This window comes from Nyctereutes procyonoides, unplaced genomic scaffold (assembly GCF_905146905.1).
Source record: "Nyctereutes procyonoides isolate TBG_1078 unplaced genomic scaffold, NYPRO_anot_genome, whole genome shotgun sequence".
Taxonomy (NCBI): Eukaryota; Metazoa; Chordata; class Mammalia; order Carnivora; family Canidae; genus Nyctereutes; species Nyctereutes procyonoides.
This window is the reverse complement of record NW_026575126.1, coordinates 6,059,229-6,074,736: the sequence shown is the minus strand read 5'-3', so window position 1 is coordinate 6,074,736 and position 15,508 is coordinate 6,059,229.

Sequence of the window (15,508 nt, the reverse complement as noted above, 5' to 3'; positions counted from 1 at the left end):
GACAAGTTCACTGGTGAATTTTACCAAACGTTTAAAAAAGAATTAACACCAATCCTTCTCAAACTCCTCCAAAAAATTAAAAAGGAGGGAACACTCTCAAACCCATTTTATAAGTCCATCAAATTAAAATGAGGATGTTAGTTAGAAACTTGAGAATGGATCCAGGTAGGGTAAATGACTTCTTCATTTGTTTAGCAGCTACCATTGCTGGGCACTGTGGTCCATGCCTGTAATACAGCAGGAATAAGAAACAATGTCTTGTTCTAAAAAAAATAATAATAAAATAAAAAATAAAAAAATAAAAAATAATAAAAAATAAAAAATAAATAAAATAGAGGAGCCAATACTAGAGACTTAGGAGCAGGAAAAAAACCACTTCTGCTTCTACTTCTGACACTTTCTTCCTCACACCTAGACTCTGTCTTTAAGTATAAAAGAAAGTATCTGTCATGTTATGGTCCTATTTTGACAATTAATTCCATAGTATAGATTCCATGATAGAGCCATGCTTCTCCAAGAAAGCCAGAGAGAAGAAAGAACGCACAATTTATTTTTTCAAAGTGTTATGTCACTACATTATGACAGTTATGTTTGCCTGGGATCCACAACTAATGTTTTTGGGGACATTAAAAACCAGCTCATGCCATGGTTACAACAGATTTCTTTGGATGAACCAAAAGTTCCTCACCCAGTTTTAGGCTCATTGAGACTTCTGTGACAGTCTTCAGAATCTTTCTGAAAAGGTAAATAACAAACTTTTTATCTTGAACAATTTCTCACCAACAAGCTACAGTCATGGACCAGTGATGCCAAGGAGCTTTGAAGTTCACGAACATACGAAGCTGGAAAAACAACGGGGAAAGTATCAAGATGTTGTGAAGACTGGCCAACACTCCTAGATCCCCGGGAAGTAAGGTAGCAAGAGACAGATGCAAACTCTTCATTATGACGTTGATACCATATTAAATACATTTCTTGGCCAAAACCTTCAGGTGTTTCCTTCATTGGCCTTTGAGGCTTTTAAATTGATGTAGTAAACTAATTTGTCATAGGCAAATCTTTCCCGCTTCATTTCCTTGATGCAAAAAGCGTTGATGTTCAGTTTACACTTGGTTATTTTTAAAATTTCAGTGTGAGTGGTTACAGCCTGTTGACAATATTTTTGGCAATTTGTAATGTAAATGAATCTAGCAAAATCCTTACCACCTTTCCCTTCCTCCTACTCCTTTTTCTTCTCCCCACTGTATGTCTTCCTTCATGTGTTGCTTATACAGATCCACTGACTCTTCCTCCTTCATCTGTATCGGACCCAATTGCTTCTAGTACCATAGCTAGGCCCTAGCAAACACTTCTTAGGGCTTAGCTTTTTTTTTTTTCCTAGCTCTTAGCTTTAAGTTCATTTGTTCACCCCCTGAATCACTGCCATGTTAGTCTTCCTCACCTCCCATTTTTAAATTAGTAGATATCCAATAGCTGTCATAAAATCCAAACTTTTGCTGTATCTTTACAAAGTTCTCCATCATCTCACCCTCTCAGAATTTATTTCTAGATACATACCGCCTAAGGCTCATAGATCTCCATAACTATGGATTAGATATACAAGTAGATAGAGATGCAAATGCATGTGTTCCGCAGCTCTGAGAGAGCCTGAGACCCGTGACACACCAACAACAATGAGCCTATCTTGGCTTTGCACACTGTTCTCCACGAAAAGGAACCAGGCCTTCTTGGAGAAATGTCTGATCCTAGAACTGAGGCAAAGAAAGCAAAAGTGAGCCCAGAGCACATTGTGCCAGAAATAGAAGAAGTACTCTGTGAATTATGGGAGCGTGCCGTAACACACACAGAAACCATTTTTAATATGCTTCTACTGCTCAAATAGGAGACAAACTAAGCATCCAAATAAATAATATTATTAATGAATTATAATAAAATAAAATAGGAAACTATGAGTCCTTAGTGATATAAATTTTAAAAAATGAAGGCTATACATATACGTAGCCCCCAAAATATCTCCCTACAAAAATACTTTTTTTTTTTTTACAAAAATACTTCTTTTTTTTTTTATTAATTTTTATTGGTGTTCAATTTACCAACATACAGAATAACACCCAGTGCTCATCCCGTCAAGTGTCCCCCTCCGTGCCCGTCACCCATTCACCCCCACCCCCCGCCCTCCTCCCCTTCCACCACCCCTAGTTCATTTCCCAGAGTTAGAAGTCTTTATGTTCTGTGTCCCTTTCTGATATCTCCCACACATTTCTTCTCCCTTCCCTTATATTCCCCTTCACTATTATTCATATTCCCCAAATGAGTGAGAACATACACTGTTTGTCCTTCTCCGATTGACTTACTTCACTCAGCATAATACCCTCCAGTTCCATCCACGTTGAAGCAAATGGTGGGTATTTGTTGTTTCTAATGGCTGAGTAATATTCCATTGTATACATAGACCACATCTTCTTTATCCATTCATCTTTCGATGGACACCGAGGCTCCTTCCACAGTTTGGCTATTGTGGACATGGCTGCTAGAAACATCGGGGTGCAGGTGCCCCGGCGTTTCATTGCATCTGAATCTTCGGGGTAAATCCCTAACAGTGCAATTGCTGGGTCGTAGGGCAGGTCTATTTTTAATTCTTTGAGGAACCTCCACACAGTTTTCCAGAGTGGCTGCACCAGTTCACATTCCCACCAACAGTGTAAGAGGGTTCCCTTTTCTCCGCATCCTCTCCAACATTTGTTGTTTCCTGCCTTATTAATTTTCCCCATTCTCACTGGTGTGAGGTGGTATCTCATTGTGGTTTTGATTTGTATTTCCCTGATGGCAAGTGATGCGGAGCATTTTCTAAAATACTTCTTGTTCACAAATGAGAAAAGAGTAACTTTACACTGGACCAAACTTGAATGAAATGATTAGAATGAGCTTCATTGTAATGCTGGCAAACCAAAATGATCAGCTACCTGGTATGAGGCAATAAGAAGAACACACGACCACTCTTAGATATTCCTGCCACTGATGCTTAGTCAGAATGTGATGGTGAGGGAATACCAGACAATCACTAATAGAAGGACACTGCAAAAATCTTGTAAACTCATAAACTTCAAGTTGGCTTGGCTTATAAACTTGACTTATAAATTACAAGAGTGTCAAGATCTTGAAAGTTAAGGAAGGAGTAAAGAACTATTCCAGAACAAAGGAGACTAAAGGGACATGCGAATTAAATGCGACATGTGATTCTGAACTAGATTTATTTTACTATACTGTGCATTTTGGGGATATTTAGTGGAAATTGAATGGGGTTGAGGATTAGATGGCAGTATCAATGTTATTCTTATGATTTTGATAGTTTTATTGTAGCCACGTATAAGAATATTCTCATTTGTAGGAAATACACCCTAAAGTATTCTTGGCTGTTGGGGCAACATATTGGCAAGTGACTCTTAAATGATCCAGGAAATAAATATTTTTTTGAACAGCACCTATACCTTTTCTGTAAATCTGAGACTGTTTCAAAATTAATACAATTTTTGTAAGTTAAAAGAAAAGAACAAAAGTCATTTGTGAGTTCATCTAGAGATATGTCACCACTGCTAACCTTGATTTATAGCTTTCCAGCTTTGAGATATATATATATATAATATATTTAAATATGTATATTTAACTATTATTGTATTATTTATTATTTTAGTGAATCTGATCCTACTATTCTTAATATTTTGTAGTTTTGGGTTTTTTTCATCGTTCAATAAGCATGATAATTTGGGACGCCTGGGTGGCTAAGCAGTTAAGCGTCTGCCTTTGGTTCAGAGCGTGATCCTGGGATCCGGGATCAAGTCCCACAATGGGCTCCCTTCAAGGAGCCTGCTTCTCCCTCTGCCTGTGTCTCTGCTCCTTCTCTCTGTGTCTCTCATGAACAAATAAATCTTTAAAAATAAAAAAGCATACTCATTTTTTCATTTCATTTAATGTTTTTATTACTAAATAATGTAAAATGTCTGCTAGTGTTTATTTGAATTATAACAATTTATTTAACCAATCTCTTACTTGAGAACATTTAGGTTGTTTTCTTTTTTTGTAAAAAAAATATATTTATTATTTTATTGCTGCATTAGAAATGAAAATAAACTGTAAGAAGGTGCAAACACAAGCCACTTCATAAAGATTAGGGAGCAACTGCGGAAGGTTAAAGGTGGCTTATGTTATCTAGGAGCGCCTGCCTGGCTGGCTCAATGGGTCTGTTGATCTCCGGTTCATGAGTTCAAGCTCCATGATGGGTGTAGAGGTTACTTAAAAAAAAGAAAAAGAAAAAGAAAAAAAAAAGTGGCTTATTCTGTAGGGGGTGAAAGGACTTCTCACACAAAGGTTTTCAATGGTGACATTATTGACAGCATTTGCCAGGTGGAGTTTATGCACCAAAGGAAAGTTTAAAAATGAACGTAAGATAACATTAGCTACTTCTGACCTCTTATCCAGGTAGTATGAGTGAGAAGACAACAGAAGATGCCTGAAATCTCTACAAATACAAGGGTTTACAAAAAAAAAAAAAAAAAAAAAAAAAAAAAAAACCAACCAAGAACAAAACCAAAACCAAAATACTCAGGCAACGCTGAAATTTGCTCTTGGGGGAAGATTCCCATTTTGTAGTGCTTGACCACACTTTCCCCTGCTGGATAGTTTCCTTTGAAGGGAAGGGGTTTTGTTTTGTTTTGTTTTGTTTTCCCTCAGTTTTAGTCTCTTCACTTTGGACCTGTCAGACTTCTCTACTTCAGACAAGTCTGGCTTATCATTCATCTTGACTAAAAGAAAGACCGAAGGATTGAAGACCACCAAGGGACTACTGCTGGACTCTCAGCTCTGCACTCTAAGTGAGGTTAGCCTTCCCACACAGAACCTTCTAGGTTGTTTTCAATTCACTTGTGGTCATTTCCATATGGAAATTTATAGAAATACAATTGCCAAGCTGAAGAATATGCATAATTTTAGGGGTTTTGATGCAGATCGAAAATTACCTTCCAGAAAAGTTGAACCAAGTTACATTACTCTTACCAAAAGCGTTAGTGTTCCTTTTTTCACAAGCTCACAGATGATGACTATAATGAACCATTTTATCTTTTAGCAAAGAGTCAAAACAAAATATCATTTTAATTTTCATTTCAATTTTAAGTAGATTATACATTATATTAGTCATTTGTATTTCTTCTTTTGGAAATTTTCCTTTTCTTTGCGGCTCCACACAGGGAGCCCGATTTGGGAGTCGATCCTGTGACTACAGGATCACGCCCTGGGCTGAAGGCAGACGCTAAACCACTGAGCCACCCAGGGATCCCCAAATGAGTTTATTTTATTTAGAGTTAAGTTTAGAAAAGCATTTACCATCATCTATTTATATATATATATATATATATATATATATATATTCATCTATTTATATATATATTTAAAAAGTTACTTAGTCTGGAATTATTTATGTATCCAGTATCAAGTAGGGACATAACTTTTTCTTAAACAATAGCATTGTGAAGATCCAGTGTCAATCACAGAAGACCATGAAACTGCAATGAAGTCTGCTTACTTTGGTCCACTCCTGGCCTCTGGGGATCTCTCTCAAACCAATATATGCCTTGCTCATAGGCCTCATTTCTTGGAGCAGGAGGAGGAGCGATTGTCAAGCTCCAGAAATAGAGTGTGACTATACGGTTTGGGAGGCGCAGTCAGGGACAATGAAGATTTCCACATGATGGCCTTGTAGTTTTTTATGTTTGTTGTTTCTATCTTGAAGAAATAAAAATCTCTGCTTTTTTTTTTTTTTTTAGAGTGCAGCAGAACAAATAGAATTGCAATGGTTTATTTTTTTTAAGGATACATCTATTCAATAAAATGTTTGTAGTATTAAGAGGCAGAAGTGTCTTTATGTGAAGTATGTTGAAAATCAGTGATATGATTTCCAATAACTTACATCCAAATGAGGCCTAGAGGAGTCCGATTTCTGAAACAACTTTGGACGACAATAATTAAGATGAACCCTTTTTGAGTCTAGATGGCACATTATGTTCTTTCTTAATTTTAGTTTTTATATTTCTCAAAACACGTTCATCAAATAAAGGGTCAAACACCGACAATAACGAAAGTGGTAGTCCTTTTGCCAAACGTTTCTGGTTCTCCCCACTTTCAAGTGCATGACAGGATTGCATGCTTTGGCTTCCCTTAAAAGTCAGGTGGAACCAATGAGTTGTAAGCAGAAATGAGGTGTGTTCCTTGCAGGCTGGAGCATTTAATTATGAAACTGAGGCTCTCCAGAGCTTTATTCACTATGACACAGTGCCTGGCAACATTTAATATGGTAGCTGCTCCATGAGAATACAACAAAGACTGCGCTGTCGGGTGGGCCCTTGACGGGATGAGCACTGGCTGTTATTCTATATGTTGACAAATTGAACACCAATAAAAAATAAATTTATAAAAAAATAAAATAAAAGCAAAAACAAATACAAAAAAACCCTAGGCATTCAATGTTTTTCAGTGTGCAGATTAGAATAAACCAAAAAAAAAAAAATTAAAAAAAAAAGACTGCGCTGTCAGCAGTGGACATTTAATATAAGCAAGAAATAAATATTTGTGTTTATAGTCACTGAGATGTTGAGATTTTTGTTTTTGCAATGTCACCTCATCCATCCTAATTGATATAATGATAGTAATTCATTGTTTTTTATTTTGTATTATTTATCAACTATTTAATTATGTTTATTTACTTTCATTTTATTATTTTACGTTAATTTATATTGCTTATTTATTAGTTTATAATTATTATAATAGCAAACATCTTATTATGTGCCAGGCACTATTCTAGAGCTTTACATATATCTCTTCATTTAATGTTTAAAGTTATTCAAAGAGATAAGTATTATTATTATCCCTATTTTACACATGATGAAACTGAGGAACAAGGAGGTTGAGTAACTTGTTTCAAAGGAGTGGTAAAACTGAATTTTGAACCCAGGCAGTTCTTCCCAGAGACTAGCATCTTAACCACTGAGGCAGGTCTGTAAAAAGCTTCCTTAGTTTTATATTGCTGCAGGACAAATTACCAAAACGTCAAGGATTAAAACAACAACTATCTTATTATCTCAGGGTTTCTGTGGATCAGGGGTCATGCTGGTCCTTGGCTGGATTCTCAGGGTCTCAGCAGGCTACAATAAAGGCCGGTGGCGTGGAGGCTGGACTAGGGAAGAATTCACTTCTAGGCTTTCAGGTATGTTGGCTGAGTTTCTTTACAACCATATGACAGAAGGATCTGGCTTCTGGCTGGTGTAAGCCTCTCTGGTCCAAGGGGTACTAGCTGCAATTCCTTGTCATGTCAGCCTTTCCATAGGCAATTCATAACATGGAAGCTTATTTCTTCAAGGTAAGCAGGAAGAGTGTCTCTAGTGCATGCTGGCAAGATTAAGACAGATACGTGATTGCATATCATAATGTAACGTCAAATTATCAAGGTAACGTAGAAGTGACTTCTTCTCACCTTTACCATATTACTTAACTTACTTCTGGAAGTGTCAGCCCATCATCCTTGCCGCATGATGTATTCTAATCATAGGAGTAATTTCCCATCACCTTTGCCATATTCTGTTTGTTAAGAAGCAGGTCAACATCCCACTCACACTCAAAGAGGGGGGTCATATAGGGTGCGAAGCACTGAGGGTGGTCAACCTAGCATCTGCTCACTATGGGATGGCAAGAGAAAATGGAAATGAAAGGAAAAATAGAAAATATCCATGATGTTTTCCAAATAATATATGTACAGAACTTTATAAAAAGGGAAAAGACATTCAAAGAATAAAAGGGGGCCTTGGATATTAAGCATATGATTGAAGCTTTTAAAAATTAAGTTACACTAATTTCTAATTAAATGTTAAAAGAATTTTTAAAATTTTTAATTAAAATATGATTGCAGAATGTTTCCATCTTATTTTTAATATCCAAGGGCCTTTTTTCATTAAATATTCCTTCTCCTTTTTAATAGAATTCTGTGCATGTATTATGGATATATTATCTCCTTCTATCTCAAAGCATTTTAGCATTTGTTGTATTTTTCAATGTTTCTCCTGCCTGCATAGCTTTTGGTTTTTCTAAGTTTCTTTTATCTGTTTTTTTTTTTGGGGGGGGGTCTCAATCTTCCATATTAGGTCTTGCCTCAGTAGTGATTGTTAACTACTGACTTATATTTAAAAGTATGAATTAAAAAGCAGAGTGGCAGCTCTGTGATTGTGATTGGCAGCTCTGTGATTGTGATTGCCTACTGGATCCTTCCCTGCAAGGTGATCTCATTGGGCCCTTTCATGCCCCTTCTTCCGTTGTTAACATTTGGGGATCTAATCTAACTAACTGCCTTCACTTACTTTCTTTCCCGTTCTCTCTGTCTTTGTAATTTGTCTATTTAAAAACAAACAACTCAATAGGTTTCAGGGAAGAATTGAATGCAACTGTGTATATTAAATTTACCATTATTCACCTGAAGTGATGGTTCTCAATTTATATTATTGACTTCATACAGTATCGAGTTTTATGATCTACCATATTTCTGACAACTTCATTCTCCTTTTTCCTCTAGGAATGACAAGATGTTACATTGGGATATCATTCCCCTCCCCACCTCACCTTCTGTCTGAACCAAACTTCTAACATGTTCAAAAGAGTCATCTTTCTCGGACCCACCCCCATACTGAGGAACATATTCTTCCCTTATGACCAACAAAGACTTATTGGGATCTACAGCTTGTGTATCAGGTATCTTACGACACTGAAGACAGCTGGTCCTTTAAAGGAGGGTTTAGATATGCGTGCAGTATGGAGAAATGGCAAAAGCAAAAAAAAAAAAAAAAAAAATCCTCTTGTTCGGGGTCCGAAGAGCTAACTGGGTCTTCTCTGAACCTAATTTTTCATTCACAAAGGAAAATAATACTATTTATTTCATAAGGTTGCTGTGAAGTTTCAAAGGATAGTACATACAAAGTGTGTGGCAAAGGTAGATTACAAGTCTAGGAGGGCAGATTAAAACTGGACCAGAGAAATGTGTCCTTTATGGAAAAAAAAAATCCACCACAACAACCAAATAACAAAATGGTCAGTAAACTTCAAAATCTAGTAACTGTGGGGGCACCTGAGTGGCTCAGTGTTTGAGTGTCTACCTTTGGCTCAGGGCGTGATCCCAGAATCTTGGGATCGATGTGGGCATCAGGATCCCTGCAGGGAGTCTGTTTCTCCCTCTTCCTGTGTCTCTGCCTCTCTCTGTGTCTCTCATAAATAGATAAATAAAGTCTTTAAAATAATAATAAAAAAACAACTAGCAACTATGTATAGGAACTGAATTCTGAAAAGCCTTGGCTCCCAAACAACCACCCTCCCACCCTGTTTAAAGACCAGTTAGGTAACTAAATTAAAATTAGCCAAAGCCTGAGGGTATCTCTCACACCTGAATAGCAAATCCCACCACCACCATTCCAAGTAGTTTTGCAAACCCTTTGGAAGGCATTTGATAAGATACCAGAAAAGAGCTAATGGTCAAATATAACAGGGGAGATAGATAGATAGATCAATCAATCAGGGTCAACATGATGGATGGTAGCAGTGATGATTAAATTTTGGATATAATTTGAAGGTAGAGCCTACAAAATTGGATGTATGAGAGAAGCAATGCAGTTAAGGATAATCCCAATTTCTTTTGGTGTGAAGAACTGAAAATACGGAATTGCCACAGTTGAGTTAGGGAGGGTTATAGGAGAGCAGGTTTAGGTAGGTGTTTGGGAGAGATAAGCAGCTGAGCTTTGGACATGTTATGCTTGAGACCCCTATTAGATATTTAAGTTGAGTTGTTAAGTCAAGTAAGCAGTTGGATTTGTAAGTGGTCTGGGCTAGAGATATAAATTTTGATAAGCATCAGAATATACACGTGTGTGTGTTTATATACATGAATGTGTGTGTGTCATGAGAGTGAGTTTGTCATGAACTCAAAGAATGAGAGCAAAAAGGGAGTTACTTAGTACCCAAAGAAACAAATTGATAATTAAAATGTCATTGTGAAATCAATGGATAATTATAAAGGACAATGAACAGAATGATAATTGCTGAAAATTAAGTTGCTAACATAATTGTTTAAGATGAGTAAGAAAATACAAATAAAAAAGATTAAAGCAATTAGGAGGGGCCAATTACTAAGTATGCAAGACAGAGAAAGATAATCCAACATATGGATAATCAATTTCCTAACAGTAGAGGACCCCAATAGAATGAGCAAAATCGAAAGTAGAAACCAGTATTTTCTGTATTATAGGTAATACAGAAGAATCTAGTGCGTGTTCTTTTTGTTTCGTTTTGGCTATTTGAGAGTTCTCCATAACCCTATTTAAAACCTTTTTGCACATGCTCACATAAATACTTGAAGCTAATAGTGCTCTTGCATTTCTTTTTCTACCAGTTAACTATCGTGTTTACTCCGATTTAGTTTTGTCTCCAAACCGATCATGACAACTATACAGTTACAGCAATCATCTAACTTAATTGACTATTACATAAACCTACAAAGTATGAAAGTAAAGGAGCATTTTTTTCCCTCTGAAAACCAAGGTGGGGAGATCTCTGGTTTGGATATAAAAGGTTGTAAGAAACCATTGCTCTCTACCTAATTACCAAAAACAAGCTGGATAAGATTTAGAAACCACTGTAGAGCTGAGAACACAAAGAAGCCTAAATTAACCATATTCCAGAAAATGACATGCCTTCCTAGAAGAGAAGAGACACATGGCTATTCTCATGCCTTTTGGAAAGCAGGGGGAGGAAGAATTTACCAGAGATAATGATAAGGAGAAGACAACCAAACTTTTAAAGAATTTTTAGTGGCTACAAATGGGCAGGAATCACAGATTAGAATTCTATGGAACCATAGCTGTAAACAAATGGGCATCCACCCACCCCCTCTTCTCTGAGGTCTTCAGGCGATGCTTGGGGTCCCGTATAGAGCCTGATGGCAGAGCAGGAGAGCAGGGAAAGCGCAAAGGATAGGACAGGAATGCTGAAGAAACCCACTGAAGGCATTCTGCAGTTTCAGGATGGATGTTTGAATGAGGCAGGAGAATTAAGAGAAAGCCTTCCAGGGCCTTCTAGAACATCAGAGAGTATAAGCAGTTTTGAAGTTGGCAACAGGGCAACAGGGAGGAGAGAGATTTCAAGTGCATAAATCCTGAAGCAGGACGAGAGAGCAAAGAGGACTTCCTAGCAATTCCAAAATCTGACATCCTCACTATAAGCAGAGAGAGAGCTCCCATAGTTCAGAAAGCTGAAGGCATTGCTGTAGGGCACCAAGAGGTCTCAGGAGTCTCATCTGTGCTCAGAGCCTGTCTCCTACTGCAGGAAAAATATCAATCCCATTATCAAAACTTTTAAAGCCACTTGTGAATTGAATCAAACTAATGCTGCAAAGACCAGATCCTCCTTGACTACAACCCAGAATCACTCCGCACCCCCTCCTCAAGCATTTTGGCAGGAAAAGGGGTGTGTGCTCTTTTCTGGAGGCAAATATTATTTCCTTCATTCTTTTAGTAAAAAGTATCTGGAATACAACGGAATTTTACAAGACACACACAGAAGCAAGAAAATGTACATAAGAGAGGAAGCAGTCAGTAAAAGCAGACTCGGAGATGAGCCAGTTGTTGGAATTACCAGACCAGAACTTTACATAACAATGATACAGATACTAAAGGATCCAATGGCAAAGGTGAAGGACATGCACGAAGAGATGAGAATTGTAAGCACAAACACAGAAACCATAAAATAGAGCCACAACTGGGATAGAGGAGCAAATATGAGGACCGTATGTATGGTGCTTGGCACCTAGAGCTCCGCCCCAACAATCCCAATGCAGAGGAGGCTGTAAGGTAGAAAGAAGAAGGAAGAGGAAGCAGGAAGTGAAAGTCAGTGAATGTGCTAACCCCACACGGGAACAGAACAGCAAATACCTCAAGATCACTCACTCACTTTATTCGTGAAAATACATTCTGGGGACTCCCAAGGGCCTGCATAAGGACTTTGCAGGTCTCTGAGCTCCTGCAGAACACAGGGAGACACAAAGCCATGATACCTGGATTATTACTGTTAAGATTACACCAGCCATAAAACAGGTTGATGAGGACTGCTTGAGCTCAGGTTTTCATAGATTATAACAAACCAATTTCCTTTCTTCCAGAACTTTCATAGCAGGGCAAGTGGCTTATTTCCTTCTGTGTATAAAGTTGCTCAATGGATATGACACATTCACTTAAGAGTTCAAAGAATATTCACCTTGTTTTAGTGTGGGTCCTATTGATCTAAACCACAGGTGTCCTACTAATGTTTCCAATTGTTCTCGGAAGAAATCCACAGTCTTTCTCTCTTTTTGTTGGGTGTTCCTTTTATCCAGAGCAGCGCTTGTTCTGTGAGGCTAGGCCTTTTCTATTTTCATTTTATAAAAGTTACTAGGAGCTTTTTTTAGTCACCTGACATTTATCTAGACCATGTCTTATTCTCACTCAGCTCACCTGTTTTTATTTCTGGTGAAACTTGCCTATACTTAATAGACCTTTTCTACCTTAATAAATTACTTATTAGCACTACATTTCAACTCCACTGGATTTATTACAAATGCTTGTATTACCTTTTTTAAAAAGTAGTTTTCAGGGATGCCTGCGTGGCTCAGTGGTTGAGCATCTGCCTTTGGCTCAGGTCTTGATCCCAGGGTCCTGGGATGAGTCCCTCGTCAGGCTCCCTGCATGGAGCCTGCTTCTCCCTCTGCCTGTGTCTCTGCCTCTCTCTGTGTGTCTCTCATGAATAAATAAATAAAATCTTTTTTTTTTAAAAAAAGTAAAGAAAATGAAAAGTCAACCCACAGAACAGAAGAAAATATTCACAAGTCATATATCCAATAAGGGATTTGTATCCAGAATACATAAACAACTCTTATGGGTCGCTTAATAGAAAACAACCTGATTTTAAAAATGGGCAAAGGATTTGAGTAGACATTTCCTCAAAAAGATATGCAAATTGCTAATAAGCACATAAAAAGATTGTCATCATCATTGGTCAGTAGGTAAATACAAATAAAAACCACAGTGAGACCAATTTTTCACCCAGTAGAATGGCTATAACAAAAAAGACAGACAGTAACAAGTGTTGGCAAGAATGTGGTGAAATTGGAACTCATGCATTGCTGGTGGGAATGTGAACTGACAGAGCCATTTTGCAAAAACAGTTTGGCAGTTTCTTAAGTTAATCATAGATTTACCATATGGATCAGTAATTCTACTCCTCCTTACAAAAATTAAAAACATATCTGTACACAAACTTGTACACAAATGTTTGTAGCAGCATCGATAACAACATCCAAAAAGTCAAAACAACTCAAGTATCTCTCATGAGAGACAAAATGTAGTGTAGGTAAAATGTAGTGTATCCACACAACAGAATACTATTCATCAAAGAATGGATAACATCCTACAACATGGATGAACCTTTAAATCTCAAAAACATCTCAGTGAAGAAGCCTGACATAAAAGAACACATATTTTTCTATATGAAGTGTCAAAAAAAAGGCAAATATTTAAAGGTGAAAAGTAAATTATTGGTGCATAGGACTGAGTGTGAGAGTGAAGGTGATTGTAGCCAGGCACAATGTTTCCTTTGAGGATGATGACCACATTCTAAAATCAGATTCTGTGAATTCACAAAAATTCATTGAATTGTACATTACAGTGAGTGAATTTTCTGGTTGATAAACTATATCTCAATAAAGCTGATGAAAAAAAAATTATCATGAGTTCTAACCCAGAACTTGAGGGAAGCTACCACTTACCAGGTGGGCTTCATTTTATTTTATAGGTTTATTAGGGCCCAGACTTGGTCAGTGTGTTTAGAAAAATGCAAGTTTGCTATTTATCTTAAGGAAGTTACCTGGGCATTTGGTTGAGGAAACAGGAGCAGAACTGGGGTGAAAGGACGCATGCTGTTGCATGGCCTTGTTATTTGATGATGACTGACAGGATCCAGGAAGATGCCCCAGGTGATCAGCTAATTCCAACTTTGAAACTCCAGTTTCTTCCAGGGATTCTTTAATGAGTTCCAAGGAGAAAGATGCACTGAACTTGACTCCTGACAAAAATATTTCCCGACCGTTGACAACAAGAATAGATTGTCTTACATTAGAGGATGTACTAAGTAATTTTAAACCAAAGTAGGACTTGAATTTCAAGAGCTTTTTTATTAGCATCTTCCTATAGACCTTAAATTTGGTGAAAAACTGGTGAAGTGCCTTCCAGAACAAAAAACAAGGAAGAAAGCTCCTGTTTCTATCTCATTTCCCAGATACAAAGACTATGCTAGTGCTCAAAAAAGCTGAATGCCTTAGTGTCAGCTTGTACCCCTACACCGTTTTTTTTTTTTTCCTGATGGGATAAAGAAAGAAATGAAAAGTATGCTCTAACAACCTTCAAGTCTCTGTCCAAACTTATTTATGAAGTGTAGAGGTCCAACTTCCAACACGATTGTTATTTTGAGTGAAAAAGTTTTCTCTGAAAATATAAAATAGGCACATTAAGAAGTCGAATGTACATTAGTTACCTCCTCCCATCCTCCACTCCCCCCCCTCTCTTTTTTTTTAAAGGATATATTCTGAGTGATGGAGGCTAAAAGGTGGCAGCTGTGCCAAAGTAGTGGACCCTAAATCGCTGAGCAAAAATGAGAGAGGAGAGGTTCTGATTGCTCACAGTACAGGAGTGAATATGCGCTCTCAACCACAAATCAAGGGAACTGAAATGAAAAAAAAAAAAAAAGGCCCAATCAAGGCAGTAATGGCCTCCACTTCACAATCAGACAAGTGCTTCTTACTTGAAAAATCCTACCATTTATAGCTGATTGCTAACCCTGGCCTCATTTCTAATCTAAAGGGCGAGTAATAATTTGGAAAAGGAATTATAACAACTTCCCAACAATTTAGCAAATTGTTATTATTTCAGGGGGAGGGGAGGCGGGTAGAAAGGAGTTGCTTTTGTAACATATTTCTCTTGTGGGCTACCATTTTCATGACATCAAATCCCATTGCTTCCATGCTAGAATAGCAACTAATATATATTGGAAATATGTTTTTTTTAATGGTGGTATTTTCATGCCACAGTATGTATTTTAATGTGGTCAACATTATGGGTCTCCAAAGGAAAAGGGAGGAAGTGGAGGTGTCACTTCTTCTGCACACATTTACCTACAATATCCCCAAATATGTTTGAGTGAGTGTCCTTGAGTATCACTGTTTTAGAAGGGATTTTGACCTTCTGGAGAATTTGACTTCATTAAAGAAAAAAAAACAATACTGTTAAATGCTCCACTGGGTTTTTCCTTCAGTATTACAGTGTTGGTGGACTTGGTTCAGGGAAGGTTTCTGTTACTAGAAATATAGTAATATATGTATAGTCACCTTCTACACTCTAATTTG